General features: G+C 35.2%; 1 protein-coding gene across 2 annotated transcripts in view; it reads right to left on the bottom strand.

The window, feature by feature from the left end:
* Positions 1-15,508, bottom strand: part of LOC105833884 (KN motif and ankyrin repeat domain-containing protein 3) — a 38,619-nt gene extending 23,111 nt beyond the window's left edge. The window contains exon 1 of one of the 2 annotated variants that reach the window (XM_012675966.3): positions 15,313-15,508. The gene's annotated coding sequence lies outside the window, so the exon portion shown is untranslated. Of the gene's footprint in view, positions 1-1,872; positions 2,236-15,312 lie in introns of those variants that run through there. The other variant, XM_012675969.3, reaches the window with a different exon arrangement.
* Positions 15,509-17,486: the final 1,978 nt, after the last annotated feature.

Here is a 17,486-nt window from a genome sequence, read left to right on the forward strand (position 1 = left end):
ATTTTTTTTGTTATTTAAAATCGCGTGAAAAAATATTACGTTATTAAAAAATTCAACGTAACTCACAAGGGAATTTTAATGGGGATTTAAGTTTTAAAGGGGATTTTAATGAAACTTGGCATAAATGTAGAGGTAAATAATGAATTTAGAACTTTTTTGTTTGGGCTCAAAAACGATTTGAAGGGGTGAAACCACCCTTCAAAGGTAAATACATTTTTGCCTTTTTTTTATATACCTCGTAAAATATCAAAATATCAAAAAATTTTATACAAAACTTACAGCATAAATACCTCAAATTATCTATGCTATTCATTTTTTGAAAAAAAATTTTAATGAATAGCATAGTTAAATAGAGGTATTTATGCTGTAAAACTTTTGTATAAAACATTTTTTGATATTTTATTTTTACAAGATATATCGAGAAGACAAAAATGGCCTTACCCTTGAAGGGTTGTCTTACCCCTAGCGCTTCAAACCGTTTTTCAGCCCAAACGGAAAATTTCTAAATTCATGTATTTATCCCTCTTATGCTAAGTTTCATTAAAACCAGAATTTACGAGATCGCGAGGTTCCCTCGTCAGATATACATGTATCATGTCCGATTTTCCAGAACATGTGCAGATGCGAGTGAGTACATGAAGTTAGCAAGTAGCAACGAGAATACGGAGGTGAATAATGATCGCGCACGTCCTTGCAAGGCTAATGCCCTTGTACGACCACTTTCATCCTCGATTATCTATTAATGTCGCCAGAAAATTATCTTACGACATCGGCATATAATATACGCGTGAACGTTGTGATAAATATTCAAAGCTCTTACACGTGTCTCGGTTATAATCGGTGTGTAACGGCGTAAGGAAAATACGCGGTGCACTAAGTAAAATGACTTTCAATTTTGCCGGTAAAACTGTATGAAGCGGATAATATATTGGATATCATGAGCCCGATCGAGTCGAGAATTTCAATTATAATAATTAGCTCGTGATACATTCTCGTTAACTTTATATGAATAGATGACGTAATTATATGACGTATACGAAATTATACACCTTATTACGATAGATATCGTGGCGTTTTAACATTCGTTTATTATATATCCTTATACACTCATGGCCGGCAACTTATATATGGAGTGTGTGGAGAATTCCACACTCGGAATTTGAGTAATTTGTTCCAAAATTATTTATGAATTGTGACGAGAGCTACCGCCATGAACTGTAACATTATATGGTATCGGGGTAGCAAAAAAAACCGTTTAGATTTGTTTTGAATTTGTCTTGCACTAATACTATATGTCATTCGTTGGTTTGATAAATCAAGGAATTTTATTTCTCTACAAATTAAAGACCCATTTTATAAAAATTTGTTACAGTTTTTTTGGCTACCCCCTCCCCCTCTTAACCTAACCGATATCAGAACTCCACACTCGGAATTTTGCTAAGTTGCCGGCCTTGTATACACTCAAAAAAAAAAGATCTTGCAACTTCAACAAAAATTATATGTGTGTAAAAATTAGCTGAGATAGATAAATAATTAGCAAATGTGATATGTATATGTATTGCACCTGATCAATCTGGCTGATAGAAGCAGAATTTATAAATTCTATACGTGACAAAATTCTAGCAGATACAAAAATTAGCGATACATTTTGGTTGCGATATCAAGAAATCTGTCTATATCAGCAAAACATTTTTTCGGGTGTATATATTCCATAAGATAAACGCGATGCGGGAAAAATGTGAAGTTGATTTGAAAATATCACTTTTATTTAATTGAAAAACCAAAAACTACCATATAAGTAGACGACGAGGCGGGATTGAGGCCTGATTCATCCAAGCAGATCTCATCACCATAAACGTCATCATCGTTTACCTTCCGACGAAAGCAAGCTCCGTTTACTTCTATGTAAGGTTGCACCATAAAAATCCTCGCCACTCGTCATCTATGGGAGACTGAAGAAGTTAGTCGGCCGGAGGGCGCACGAGAGAGCAGCAACAAAGCGTGCTGTTAACTTTCATTTTCACGGTATCTGCCAAAAGGCGATCGAAACGGCGCAACAATCCGTTCGCGCACAAAGTGAAACGCGAGATTCCATTAACCGGGACGTATAAATACTCGCGTGCGCACGGTGCAATAAAGCGGAACAATCCCCGCGCGGGGGAAAATGCCGTTTATCTCGCCGACAAAAGGAAAGAGTTGTTTGCCCGGCGACGATCAGACGTTTCTCTTGTGTCTCGGATCAGATAAGACTGCAATGTCGCGCGCGGTACACACACGATGCCACACGGAAAGAAACGCCGCAAACGTGTCGCACTGTCCGTCCCCTTGGCCTCTGGCCCGTGATTACTATGGACACAATGGCTCGTAAACAATAGAGAAATCGTGCGAGAGACCCGACATTCGCATATTGCGATCCGTCGTTCTCCTCCCTTTTGCTATTTAAACGCGATATCATGATGCATTCTGCTGCATTATGAATTATCGTCTCGGCTACCGTATGCGACGGACGCGATCGTTTGCATCTGTCCGGCGCAACGTGCTCTCATCTCTCTGATCTTCATAGACAATATTGAACTTGGCGCGGGCTATTATTAGAACTCTTGGAAGTGCCTATATAGCGAACATTTCCGATGTAAACACGTGTACAAAGTTGTACAAATTACTCGCTATATATTTTTATTATTGTGCGCGATTAAAGAATTATATATTATAATTATAATAAAATATTAAACGGTAATACGTTGAACACGAATAAAATATTAAAGTCAAGTGATTAGCTATACGTAATGTTTATTTTTAAAATAATTAATATTCTATCATAGATGTTATCGTTCGCCACCCTTACATTAGCAGTATGAAGATATAATGCAATATAACATGTATAAGCAATTATTATTACACTGAGAAAAAAATATTGTTGATTTGACAAAATTTTCCAACTAAATTAAAATTTTGTCAGTTCAAGAATTTATGCATTTAACTTTAAATGCACAAATTTCAATTCAAATATTTATAGTTAATTGAAATATATAAATACTTGAATAGACAAAATTTAATTCAGTTGGAAAATTTAGTCAAATTAATATTTCTTTCTCGGTGTGTAATGTAAAGAGTTAACGGAATGCATTAATATCAATTTCCTGTTTTCTTTAACTCCGGCTGCCGCTAATTTTTTCTCAAAGCATGATATTAACTGCGGTATGAGACACTCTTCGTCGTATATAAATAGGAAGAAACTAAGAAAAGGGCGAGAAGTAAAAGATAAAGAGTCATGTGTATCGTCAAAGTGCAAGCATGCGACTGCAGCGGAAAAGAGATATGTCCTGGGGGGGGGAGGGGGGTGACGGAAAAATCGGACGGAAAAATCTTGACGATCCGCAGGATCTTCTTGAGAGTCAGAAGTTTATCTTTCTACAGTTCGTAACTTATTTGCATTTTCGGGAGCTCGTAAAACTCCGTCGTCTCCAAACGAGATTGTATGGTGAAACAACAAGTTACAAAGCTTATGCGTCATGCTTTATGTCCGTCTATTTCACCTAACGCGGCTTTAGAGCCCGATAAAGCGCGCATGTAAAGCCCAATATATCACGCATGTTTCTCAAACACTCCCGAACGCGGGCGCGTTTGTCGGCCCTTCTAGGAAATGGCGCTCTTTATGTTTTGGACCATTTGTCACTTTCAACGCGCGGAAACGACAATGACAGCTGTACGACGAATTTTTGTACACCCGCGTTACCTAGCTTTTAAAGTAATTTACAATCGTCACTCTCTTTCCCAATTTCTTGATACAAAATATCTGAATGTACATTCTCACTTGTACTTGAAGTAATTCTGAAGGCTACATCCGCGAAATATATGTGTATATACACGGAGAGAATTTTCTCTTAAAAATTACCCTTAAAATTGCGTCAAGATTTGGTCAAATTTTATTAAAATTTTGGTAAATTTTGTTAAAAGCATAGTAAAATTCTTCGAAGTTCACGTTATGTCACTATTACCGCAGTTTTAAGAAAAAATTCTCTCTTAAATGGTGAGACATAAGCTTTGAAGAATTTTACTATGGTTTTAACAAAATTTACTAAAATTTGGCGCAATTTTAATAAATTTTGTTAAAAGCATAGTAAAATTCTTCGAAGTTCATGTTGTCTCGCTACAATTTTAAGGATAATTTTTAAGAAAAAATTCTCTCCGTGTATTCGAAATAGAATGATGGATTAGACTCGAGCAATATATATATATATATATATATATATATATATATATATATATATATATATATATGCGTATTCATGCGTACGTGCTGTAAAATAATACTTAATAACCCGGAAACGCCGCGTACTCATGATCGATTTCTTTGCTACTCGAGCGACTCGGGCACGTCAATGCCTAGCCATTCATTTTCCGCTTTCTACTGAATGGGAATGACCGGCTCGAATGTCACACTACAAAGGTCGAGATATTCCGTCTGTTCGACGTCTCTTGCGCACTGAAGAGACAAAGTACATGCTCGAAAGATTATTATGACGGATTTGTGTGCTGTGGACACACGCATCCATGGACGTACATGTCCACGAACGCGCCCACACGCCGTCCGCCCATTAAGGCTTTTCTCAATGAATATGTGCACGCCGAAAATATCACCGCACCGGATGACGACTAGAGACCATAACGCCACAGTATTTTTGTCATCTCGCCGCGAAGATGCGGTCTCTCTTTCATGGTTCTTTCGCGGACAGCAACAACAGGAAGTAACGATTCCACTGCGACGGGGCCGTGCGAAAACTTACATGGAACCAAAACGCGAATGTTTTGAAAGCAAATAATCGAAAGGGGAAACATTTTTCGAAGAAACTTAAATCCAAAGAAAACAATATTACAATTATGATATGACAAATTGTTATGAGTATTTTATATCTGAAAACCGTAAATACGTGATTTTACCGAGGAAGAAATAATGCCGATATATATAGATGTATATATAGATATATAGATGCAAATTAATTTATATCTATAGCGTATTAACGTTTCTTCGATGTTTAGGTGCAATGTTTTATAATATAAATTTTTTATATTACAGAGTAATTAATTAAATAAAAGTCAGACGCGTCGGCGATTGTAAATGCGATGGTTTTTGTGGTGAAATTTAAATTCCGACTGGTGTTAATTAAGTTTCTGCGGAACACTTTGTACACCGGCGTTTTATTTGTCGTCGTCGACACGACAAACGAGACATGTGCCTCAAGGATTTCCCAATAAAACGTGTCGATACCGCGGCACGCGATTTAGTTGAGCGTGAAATTGATCTCCATTCCACGCTCGCCCGCGACAATAGGACATATAAATAGAAATTAAACTCAAATGTAGATCGCTATCGCCGGCGGAATCAGATCGAAACACTCGGAACACCTACGAGACGTGCCTCTCTTTATCCGCGTGTACTTTTCCAATTGACTGGGCAATCGATTTAATCTGGTACGCTACAGGATATCCCACATTTATCGGGGAGTACAGATTCTTTGACAAATACAGATTTTTTTTTCTTGTAATAAAAATATTCAACACCGTACAGTAACATACGTATTCTACGTATGGTACTTTAATTGTAGATTACCGATTATTGAAAAACTTCGCATTCGAGGGTCTGATGATTCCTACAGCGCAAAGCAAACAAGGGAATTTGCAGTATAAACTTTGATCTACATGCAAATAAATAAAAATTACAGGTTTGTCTATTTACCGTGAATCTAAAGATAGCGCGAGTCAGTCGAAGGACGATTATGCCTCTCATTGCTCGCCGTGTTTAATTTGTGATTATCACCGCCCATTATGTTGTGAATGAAGTGTGAATACCGTTAACTAATGAAGGCCACGTATAACATTTTACGTGAAAGTTAGAATATGTATTGATATTTTATGATAATTGCGCATCAATTAATTTAATTTAAAAAAAAAGCTTAAATTAGAAATAATATAAATGCATGTTAAAAACTTTTTATAATTAAAAATAGTGTTTTCTGTAATTTTTTCTTTTTCTCAATAACTTCTACAGTCGTAAGTTAAACTTAGTTTAGAAATTAGCGGTTAACTGCGAAGCTACATTGATTGATAATATTGGAAGAATTTCAACTGAGATGCGCAGTTGGAAACCGCTCTTCAAATAATTATTATCGCACTGTTATTTTACAGCGCCGATTTTCAGTGGTCATCAGGGAAACACGCGATGAACGTAGATTATACCAACATTATCACTGTCGTGGTGGGAAAACGTATGTTGCATAATAAATTGCACGGTGTACAATGTCGAGTTTTCGTGTCGCTAACCTGCCGCGTTATTAGATTATTTATTATTGTTATTGGGAAATCCGTTGTTCGACAACTTCGACGATTGCTCAGTCAGTCGTTAATCTTCTACATAGAAGAAAATCATTTACGATGAACTTTTTCTTGAAGGTATAAGGTCTTTGCCTACTTTCTAGTTTCATAAAAATGCGAGCATAGGACTAGGAGATAAGTTATAAATTTAAATCTTTCAGATAATATATGATACAAATTTTTTGAAATCATCATTATATATAAATAATCATTTTTATAAACATTTTTTGATATTATTCTGAAAAAAGATAACGGGGTCGCATATTACATGAGTAAATGAGATCGCGTTTACACACAAGTGTTAGAGATAAATTAGATACGCCCGTTTCTAGACATAAAAGGTAAAGGTGCTTACATTGTAGCGCACGCTAGCACAGCGCTAATCAACTATTCGATCAAAGTTAATAAGGCTACATTCACGCCATTAATTCCAATTTCTCTGTATTTTATTAAACATATTCTATTACGAAAGAAAAAAATAGAAATGATAAAATTGTCGTATTATGCTAAAGTTTTCAAAAGTTGATTATATATTTTGTACACTTTATCAGAAAATATTCTTCTTCTAACGCGTAATATTGAGGGTGGAATAATAATAGAAGAGAATGTGAAATAATGAATGAAATGTTTGCTGATGAGTGCCAACTGATTGTCAAAGGTATTATTTAGATTAATTCAATCGGCATCCTACTTTTGTTTTCTCTGCCGTAATAACGTGCCTTTCTTCCGAGGAGCGGTGTGAGTGTTCCTTTATTGGGCCTGTGGCACACACGGGGCCTGTTGCAACGAGGCCTCATGCGGAGGCGTGCGATGCGTGGGCGTGCACCGCAAGACTTCTCTCGCGTACACACTGCGCGCCGGCGTCGTGACACGCACACGAACACGCGCGTGTACGTAGAGACGCGGACAAATGTAAAGGGTGCTTAAAACATTCCGGCACCTGTGCCGCTGCAGGACTCCGGCGCGGAAGAAGCTATTCATTGATTCGTCATGTCGCGTTAAAGGGAAGCACGGCCGATGTTATCTACATGCATTATGCAGCCGGTGTCGCGCCGCTTCTTTTCGTTACTAGAAATCACGTAAACTTCGTCTTGACACTTTCTCTCTTCTCTCACCGTAAAAAGAAAAAAAAAAATCACCGACTTCTAATGTGTGCACCGCATGGTAAAGAATTTTGGAAAAACTGTGAGACTTAGGAAAATTTATATCGATGACTTTAATAGATATTTATATTAAGTATATTGCATTGAATAAATATAATGCGGTAATAATAACGAGTTTGTTACATAACTTTTCCGAAATATTTTTTAACACACTAACTTTTAACCGTGCCGACAAATATCAATGGTCTTTCGACATGGTTTTTTTTCTTTCCGTATTAGTTTTGATAAGAACCTGAGTCTTTTGTCGAGGGGAAGGAGAAAGAAAAATATTGACGCATGGCATACGGACGTAGAGCTCTCCAAGTTCGGGCTACCTGAAAAATTCTCACGACCATCGCTTCGCTTCACCCGGTACATGGTAAGGAACATAAGCATACCCGTAAGCCCACCTATCAGCCTCTCGTTCGCCCATGCACATTACGCACACGCGTGCGGCGCGACTTGAATAATACGCCGCTTCGCGCGGCGTGAGCGTACAGACCTCACTCCTTTAAGAGCGTTTAAAGCTCGAGAGCTGAGAACACACTTTGCGCCAATAATTGCCGGCATGGAAAGCCTCGTTCCTGAATTCCGTTCGCGAATGACGCGTCGATTTTTTAGCGATATCGACATCGCTTTGTGTAATAAATTTCTTTTTATTGCAATCATATATTTTTTAAAGGTGCTCTGCGCTTTATATAATAATATTCGTGGTTTGTGAAAAATCGTGCTGCAATAAAAATTTATTTTTGCAGCTCTCTCCTCGAAATTGACTTGTGATAATTTTTAAATTCAACAACGTTCGAATAATAATTTTTTTATTTGCGATTTTTCAGTGAAAACTGTTAAATTTTGCAAGTGGAAAAAAATGACTATTTCACCAGTTGAAACAATCGTGATATTTTATCAAAATTCTGATACATTGACAGTTATATTTTTCAGCCATGTTATTGTTATATCGGTGGAATATTCGTTAAAATTGCGATAAAAGATACATGCAAAAATGCTTTTTTTTTTTTTCAATGCGTAGCGTTAGTAAAATGGAATTTATGTGAAATCGACTTTTAGATGTGACTGCGATGAATGTTGAACGCATCGTATTTCGCATCGAAAATACTAATGACATATGTTTCAGCGAAGGTCTCACGGCTACCTTGATAGCTATCTTGTTTGTGACTTCACTAAATTCACGAGATTATCTTACTTGAATTTTATATATGCCCGAGGGCGATTAGGAGAATATTCAAGAATGAAATTGTGTTCAAAAAATAATTCGCGTTGCATTATTCATAGCACTTTTTATTACATGGATGAAAATAACGATGATACATTCGTACGTATCATGATCATATTATGAGAGAGATTCTGTACATTTGTCTGTTCTCACAACGTATGTTTAACTATCATCCTTTTTTCCTATCCTCTCTCGTTCTGTCTCCTTTACTCTTTTTGATTGAGGTCTTTGATTACCGTTGCGGTCACTCAATTAGCGCTCCTTTTCATCAAAGCCGCACCGCACCAGTCACATATACGTTTACCATGTTTACCAAATATTATAGATCAAGAATTCACTAATATCTAAGCAAATTTAAGTGTGATTAACAATTGTGATGTCAAAATTATGTAAAACAGAAGTCTGATAATATTGAGACATCAATTATTCAAAGATACATGTAAAATTGCAGAAACAAATGTTGCTTTGTCTAAAAGCGACCTGAAAATGATGTACAACGACGACGGCTAACAACAATTTTAATAGTTAACAAAACAGAATATAAATCTAATATTTTGTTGAAATACACAATGAAATTTACTTGCATAAAATAAAAACACTATTCGGCTATAATAAAACTTAAATTGATACGGTAATCTCGGGCTTTTATGCAAAGTCGTCAATGTCGTTATATAAGTTCAATATAAATGTATATATACAAGCTCATACCGTAAAATTTGATATGCATTGAGATGAGCATTGAATAACAGTTCTCAGTGACTCTATTTACATTTAATGTCCGTGTATCTATCAGTCGTATAATCATTCGCTTCGACAACTGTTTATGTCGTTAAACGAAGCTCATCATTGTGCAGAAAATCATCCACCGCAGGATGCTGCGCGGTTCTAAATAAACGTATTCTGTATTTCTAAACAAATCTGCGGCGTCTCTAAGAAAAAGAGATGCCTTATGTGATAGGAAAGTTTATTGATCAGATAATCTAACGAAGAAAATATGATAAGATAAACAGATTTGAATCAAGAAAAGAAAATGGTAAAATTGATCGAAGCATATAATATTTGCAATATGACACAGAGGTTTTAAGAAAATTTTTTATTGTCAATTATTGTTATATTGATATATTATTGATGTTTGTCTTATTTAATTCTTATAATTAATAATTCATTAATTTATGTAATATTATTTATTGGGATTTTATATGAATAATTATAAATATAAATATGAATAATTTTTGCTTAATAAATTGTGTCATTACTGTATAATATTTGTCTTCTCTCTTTGACAGAGGTATGAAATAAAATATGCTACATACGTGCACACATCATATACGGTAAAAGTTTCATTAACTCGACGACGTGTACACCGTCGTCGTTCCGTCGAGCGTGATTATCGGCATACGGATAATTACGGAGGGCAAGTGCAACGGGAACAAAAACTCGGCCAAGAAAGGTAACTAAGCGAGGAGAGATTTATTTTGTGCTGACCGACTCGCTGGGTGTATTCTACTTGAGCCTCTCATTATCGTACGTGTGTTGCTCGTGACCGATTTTTCATTTTTCATATGGCAAAACGATTGCACGTCAACAGTATTTGTTTATACCATATACGCGGAGGAAAGTGGCTCACATGAAATAAATTATGACCGCACGTCACACTTCATCGACGTGTTACATAGGAATGTTAGGCTTCTAGATGTAAAAATAAATTAAAAAAGGAATTTGAAATAGTATTGTTGCAATATAATTTTATTATGTGTTAAAAGGTTTAAATTATTTTTGCGTAAATACGTACGATTAAACGCGAAAACCAAGAATGATTTGTTAATTCGTTTAAATTTTGTTTAAAAAGTTTCCATTTTTTAATTTAATTTCAGTTTATTCAAATGTAAAGTATTATTGTATTTCTTTACATTAGTTACAACGTATGTGATTTCATTAAAATTGTAGTAAAATTAAATCAATATGACATACATACACAAAGAGAATTTTCTCTTAAAATTGACCCTCAAAATTTGGTAATTGTGAGATAATGTGTGATCTCGAGAAATTTTACTATATTTTTAGTAAATTTTACTAAACAGTATAATAAAATTCTCACAATTACCAGATTTTCAGAGTAAATTTTAAGAGAAAATTCTCTCCATGTACGTATTACATAACGTTATATATTACAAAATTTATTAATTATAAATCTGTGCAGTTGATCCGATTTAATTTACAAGTGATAAAGAGTAGCGTGTTTTCCTCTCATATTGATTTAAGCACATCCGCTTTATGAACGACTAATAAGGAATGAGTACGAATTTCGCAAATAACAACGTCCGCGAAAGGATTACGTATCCAAGGAACGTATGCGAATGCGATTACGTTTTGTGCGGTGACGTCGTTCATCGCGGTGCCTCAAAGAGATATTTCCATAGTTGTCAAAAGCGTAGCTCACGATTATTTACGCGACTCAATCGAGCTCAGAAATAATGTCAAGGTCTTGGCATTGCGAATAACGATTCTTACTTTTACATTCATAAACGCCTCTCACGTACACTGAAGACAAGCGCAAATAAAACATGTAATTTATAAACATACATACAAATAACAGTAAGCGTTATTTTCAGAATTTGAGAGAAAAAATTTTTGAACTTAAACTCTTGAAGAAAATAAAATATACACTAATAAATTGAATATTATTCGCTCGCTAATTTGTCATACGTAAAAATAGAAATAAAACGTAAAACAACTGCCGTGTTTATTTCTACGAATTTCTGTGGATACATTTCAGAGGTTGTGTTACATTCTAGGCAGATGGGAGAATAGCTAATGGTTCGATGAGAAATCTGTTACTTATACCGACAGCTGCATCCGCACATGAGGTATCATGGGAATGCACGTGTTCTTGTATCACATATATATCTTAGTAGATTATTAAAAAGAAAGTAAAACCACGTTCAGTTTCAGACGTGCAAATATTAGTGTTAATGTTTTTTCAATTTTTATACAATTTATTTTTTAATATTTATTAATACTTTAACATAATAAATTACAACATAACATAATAAATTTAAAGAATTAAAGTAGCAGTATTAAAAAAAAATTAAAGTAATCCGTTCAAATAAGAATCTTAAATATTTAATAAATATAATGAATGCAACGAATTAAATTCTTTTAATTGGGAAGGAAATTTACAGTTTCCAAGTTATTATTATTATGTCTTGTTTTTAAGAACGCGAAGCGTTTCTTTGATAAATGATGCAGCAATTTGTGTCGCGCATTAACATAGGAATGGCATACGAATGATTGTGTGCTAAATACTCTCTTTTGTTACAAACCAAATAGATGTTGTAAGCCCTTATGTAACAGTGCACATGTGCATTGGCGCATGTGTGGACACAGCTCGGCATCAGGCAGGAAAAAAGACGGAGATGAGAGTTTGTTTGCACCTGCTACTGCATTCTCGAGGCGCACGCGAGAGCTCGTAATATGGACATACCTCATTAACGACCGATAGAAAATGACAGCTCGGGACGATGTCATCGATAGTAAAAGCCCACGCAAATTAGACATATTACGTACGAATTGTCGGTTCGACGTAGCTTTCGAAAGAGTATCCGCTTACTTGGGCATTATCAAGTTAGTATAATTATATATTTCTATTCTGTATTAATAATTGAACTTTCTTTCTACCCATCTGGTTGTTGCACGGAGAAAAAAATGTTGTTAATTCGACTAAATTTTTCAACTCGATTAAATTTCTTTAGTTCAAGTATTTATGCATTTAACTTGAATACATAAAATACTTGAACTTCAATTTAACTATTTACATATTTGACTTAAATACATAAATAGTCGAATTGAGGAAATTTAATCAAGTTGAAAAATTTCGCCAAATTAGCAACTTTTCCTTCTCGGTGTAAATAAAACAGTCACTTTCAGGTATTTGTGCTAATTGTGATTTTGTACGATGTTTCAACTATTACATTTATACGACATATAACATTATAGATTGTAGACCCTCTGACATTGCGCAAATCTTCTCGAGTGCAACAATAATCGCATCTGCCGTGCCGAGTGTTAATCGAAATGTAAATGGCAACGGCGGGCGAGCTATCTCCTCGAGTACCTCACTATCGCTTCGGGGCGCATCGCGTGTTATCACGGTGCGCGAGTAGGTGTATCGCGTCGTAAAGCGCGCGGCGGTTAAATCGTGTTTCTTATTCGCTCTATGCGGAAACGGCGTTTACGCTGTCTTCGCTTTAATGGCGAACTAATCCCCGGGCAATTACGGCGGCCTGTGTAATTCAGCCTGCGAGAGCATTAATTACGCGAAGCGGAAAGAATTCGCGCGCGCCGGAGGCTGGGAGCCTTCGTTCCTGAAAAAGATGTGAGCGCAAAGTACGGGCGGGATTTAATAATTATAGTCTCTACAAATATGTATTAAGATTATTGTGAGATATTTCTTACATTTGAAATTCTTAACCGAGCGAAAGTAATGTAAAAATTTCCACTTTGTTGTATTTATTTAAAATTGAATTGAATAAAAATTGTGTATTGACTTCTTGACTCTTCAAGCTCCTATTCTCACGAAACGTTTGTCGGTAAGCGAAAGCATTTGGTAAACGGCAATTACTTATGCGCCGTTCTAATCGTTAATAATCGTTTCCTACATCACGCTTGCAGACTTGATCACATTGCTGTCAATCGTGATTTGATGTTTAGCGTACGCGCGCTCGCAAATGAGACGGCACACGCACTCGTAGATTTGTATGCGGGAATCAGTACAGTTAACAAGCAACGTGCTTGACGCTACGTCTCTTTTAAAGTGCCTGTATATTTGTTTAAAAAAAAAAAAAGTGTTCGTCTTTTATGAGAAAAATATCGGTACACCGCATCGTTGTGATACAGAGTTGACAATAAAGCGACTACATGCAGAAAAGCACGTGCAGCCTTATCGAGAGGTTTAAAGTTTAAAAATAACATTCGTAATAAAGCAGATACATGATATATGGGCCTGTCGTAAGGGTGTCCGATAACATGTCCGATACACATATAAAGAGATAAGTTACGATTGTGCGTACCTAGAATATAAATGACGATGCAATCGTTCATAAATAGATGTTTTGTAACGCCGCGGAGAAATATGCAAATCGGAAACTCGTGGGTGTCCCTGCCCGCGATTGAAATACGATAATCATATTATATATATCGTGCAAAACTGATCGCACTGATATCAGTCCCTTTAGGCTAAACTAATGCGGTCATCAGATAATGGCCACATTACTAGAGAGAAGGGATATTAAAAAGATATTGGAATCAATATTTCTTAGAAATAATTTTCATATAGATAATTAAAAAAAAAAACAACATATAAAAACAAGAATAAACAATCTCTAAAGTCGACACACTGGCAAAATCTTTATTCAGTTTTAAATCTTTTATTCACAGATTTGAAACTGAATAAAGATTTTGCCAGTGTATCGACTTTAAAGATTGTTTACTCTACGGTTTTAATTACTGGCGACAAAAAGTTATTTCATCTTTGATTGAATAAGTAAAAAGTTCAACTTTTGGGTATAAAAAAGAATACGAATAACAGTAATATATTTTGAGAATTGTTTTGTTTATATGAATACCGCGATTATATTTTTTTTCCTACGACATTAACGCGCCATTCTTAACAAGAGTTTATCGCAAAACAATAATATAATTGAGCTCGGGTTATTGACTCTTAAGTTTACGTTCCGGCGACTAACCGATATGCAACAAAGCGCACAGCATGAAAATTATTCGATTAAATCAATAAACGTACGTATTAACAAGATTTGCAATCTGAGTTATGAAATAATAACATAACGCAGTAAAATCGCTGTAATCTATTCTAAATACTTCTTAACATGCCACAGCAAATAAATTTAATTTACAACTATATATGTTACCGTCAGGTAGTTAGCTCATTGTAGAAATTGCGTGCTTTCGAGATTGGCTCTAGAATCTAGATCTAATTTAAGATTCTAATCGTCCCAGGCTAATTTGAGACTTTGTAATATAATAATTGTTTAGCGGGAATAATGCTTTCAACTGAAATTCTTCAACTAAAGTATTAATCTTTCTTTACACTAGATTTCAAATTCTATTAATTATAATATCAATAAGAAAAGTCTTAATGTCTATGTGTGTGTGTGTGTGTGCAAAATTAATCAAAATCAACAATTCACGTTTTATCTGCGGTTTACAAAAAAACTTTTTCAAAATTATGAAGACGGTGCAATCTGACATTTTTAAAATTTTTAATCATCTTTACATCAACTACGAAAATGTTATGAAATGAATAACAAGAAATGATTTAATCATTATTTATTTCAAAAATTAAGCTTTTATTATAAGTTTTGCAATCTTTGCTAAACATATATATATGACATTCAGAATCACATTAAATAGCAGCGATTAAATGTACAGCATCCTCATGATCATGAAACCCTCGTTTCCCACAATAGTTCTTTTTTTACGGTCTGAGTTTCCTCGTCCACAAATGGACCTATCAGGTTTACGCAAACGCGAGAATGACCCACCAACCTGTCAGTCCTTTTCATCCTCGCTCGCCACCACTCGCATCATCGTCGCGATCGATGTTCGCGCGATCGTACGCTACAATACGATGACGAGTACGACGCCGATCGATCGATCTTGCACGGTGACCGGCGAGATCGCGCGCGACAATTTCCACACACACTGTGGTCCCCGCACAGTCTCGGAGAGGTGACTGGGAGATTCTGTGGACCGACGGTTCTGGTTCACGACTGGTTCTTCTCCTTCTCCTTCGGCCTCTGGCCCCTTCCATCGGTGCACACCGCGGCAAGAGACGCGGAAAAAGAGACGCGGGTAAATGGACGGCTGTGTGTTAGAAGGATCGAAGAGAGAAGGTAGACGCGGATGAGGATGCTGTGGCTCTCGACAGGTTGCCCTTCGTGTATCCGAGGAAAAGAGACGGGACGGAGTGGAAACTCTTAGACCCACTATTTGCCGTAGGGATCGGTAGGGTCAGGGACGGATTCGCAAATTTTAATTTTGTTCTTTGCGCTCCTATTGAATATATCTGCTTTATATATTTATATATATATATATATATATATATATATATATAATTTATTTTATTTAAAAATAATATTTAGTAATTAAAATTGGAAAAAATTTTAATATTTTAAATATTTTAAATTTGATTACACTTTTTAAAATTTGTTGTAATACTTGATCAATATAAAAAGCTGAAGAAATAATACCGAATATCAAAATAAAGGGATATAAAATAACTATCAGAGTTCAGAGGCAAATATATTTAAACAAAATTAATCGGTTATATGTATTTGAATCGTTTGATGAATGCGACTTATAATTTTTTTTTAAATAATCCGAAGCGGAAAGTACGTACGCAGAAGAAAATAGGTAATGCCAAAAAAAGAAGCATTCTCCTGGCGAATCTTCGTCCCTGAATAGGGCCCTTCAGAACTTTACACCCCACTACCTGGCACCGACGTGACCCGACGAAGTCCGAGAAGGTTCTTACCTTTGTCCCAGGTAGAAAACCGATAGCTTCGAGAGACTGCGTTTTAGATTATAAATCTTTTCTGAAAAGGTTTGTCGCTGAAATTTTGTGCGAAATAAACCTGTCAAAATTTTTTCATCAGTTAACCAATGATTTTATTTCATCAGAAAAGTACTTTTTTTAGCAAAAACATTGTGTGGATTTAGTACTAATACTTATATATATATATATATATATATATATATATATATATATATATAATATGATTACGGCTGACAATATTCTTTGATAATTAAATATATACGTACAACTAGTCTCTTAATTAAATGCCTGGAATATTTGTAATGACATAAAACTAATCATCAACGAGCAGTAGCCTAATGATGATTTGTTTCTCGTCAAGTGCCAAAGTCAACAGAGTCTAATAAAGCAACTGCATAGTGGTGGCAATGACCTGGTCGTATAAGAGCGAATTCAGCAACTTGATCAGCTCCAGCTGGTGCACTTGCATAAGCAATAAATTAATTTTGTTCTTATATCTCGAATTATTATTCAGCGCTATTTTTATTTACATTGTGCTTGTGATATATATACTTGAATTAAATTAAACTTTGGGGTAAACTCTTGAATTCTGTTTACGAATTAATAAGCACAAAATACTTATAAATCAATTAAAAGACATTATTAATTAATAGTAATAAAAAATATTAACAAGCTTTTAATATAATATAAAAATAGCAAGTTTAATTATTTTATTAATAAGATTTCTCTCGCTAATCTTTTAGGTAATTGAATTTTCTACGCGCGGAATATAATTTTTTGTTTTCTTTTTATTTGTGTGCAAGTCGATTAGGTCCAGCTGGAACACTCTACGCAGTCATACAAATAGATCTTGCTCTCGTACCTCACGGTGATGCTATCTTCGTCCGTTGAATCGCTGTTCCGTATTTAAAGAGTCGCGGGTCAAGTACCCGTGCTAAACATTCAGACATCATATCCGTGTATGATGATATTAAGTAATTGCGTATATCTTATTTCATTTTTTCATAAAATCACAAAAATATTTGTAAGTCAAAGAAAATGCGTATTATGATGCGTATATTTATATTATTTTTATAGTAGAGCATCAGTGCAGTTTAATTTATATACGTGCTGTTACATCAAAGTCGTGTTCGATCATGGTAGAGAGTTTACAATTTTGATAAAT

Source organism: Monomorium pharaonis, chromosome 10 (genome assembly GCF_013373865.1).
Source record: "Monomorium pharaonis isolate MP-MQ-018 chromosome 10, ASM1337386v2, whole genome shotgun sequence".
Taxonomy (NCBI): domain Eukaryota; kingdom Metazoa; phylum Arthropoda; class Insecta; order Hymenoptera; family Formicidae; genus Monomorium; species Monomorium pharaonis.